Consider the following 1,032-nt stretch of genomic DNA (forward strand, 5'->3'; position numbering starts at 1 on the left):
TCTTTTCTTTTCTTTTCTTTTCTTTTCTTTTCTTTTCTTTTCTTTTCCTTTCTTCTCTTTTCTTTTCTTTCAGGTGACCATCATATTTGGAAAAAGAACTATTTCTTCTTATACGTTCTAAAATCTAAATTAATTGTATTCATCATATAGAGCTCTTGTACTGAAGGTACAGATAATAAAATAGGTGTGTTTATAGCATTCTTTAGCTATGTATTTGAATACTTTAAAAAATAATTTCTTTCCAGAATGCAAAGTAATCTTAACCCAGTTTTTAAAAGTCAGAGAAATAGCAGGTTTGGCCTTTTATAACTGTTTTTTTTTGTTGTTGTTGTTGTTGTTTTTTTTTGTTGTTGCTGTTTTTTGTTTTTTGGTTTTTTTTTCTGAAATAGTATAAGGGTTACTCCAAAAGTAAAGCTTACAATTTGATTACATTGGCCCACAGTATCATAGACAGCTATTGGTGATGCAACAGTAGCGGCTGAACCGTCCTGCCAATATTCCATTACATTTCATTGCCATGCAACAGATGGCAGCAGAGGGGCAGTCTGACAAAATGGCGTCTGACATGGAAGTGTGTATGAAGCAAAGGTGTGTCACTGAATTCCTCCATGTGGAAAAAGTTGTACCCATTGACATTACATTCATCGACACATGCTGAAAACTAGTGGAGACCAAACAGTTGATGTGATAACAGTGAGGCAGTGGGTGGTGTTTCAGCAGAGGCAATGGTGACATGAAAGATAAGCCACACTGCAGGCTGCAATGCACAGCTGTCACACCGCAAAATGAAAAGCATCTCTATCAGCTTATGGGGGCAAATTAGTTAATAGTGGTGATTATTTTGGAAAATAGTGCTTTGTATCTGAGAAACTGCTCTACCAAATAGTGTTACTGTGTGCTCTGTATCTGTTGTAGTTTCCATGGAAATAGATTAACAGTTATCCATCTAAACTTTATTAATACTTAAACTATTAAGAATTTCTGCACATCTTGCTGACAAAACGTAACTGTGATACACATTGTTAGTCTGGA

The sequence above is a fragment of the Centrocercus urophasianus genome, unplaced genomic scaffold (assembly GCF_019232065.1).
Source record: "Centrocercus urophasianus isolate 14NV4802_14NV808 unplaced genomic scaffold, USGS_Curo_1.0 seq_13, whole genome shotgun sequence".
In the NCBI taxonomy this organism is placed as follows: Eukaryota; Metazoa; Chordata; class Aves; order Galliformes; family Phasianidae; genus Centrocercus; species Centrocercus urophasianus.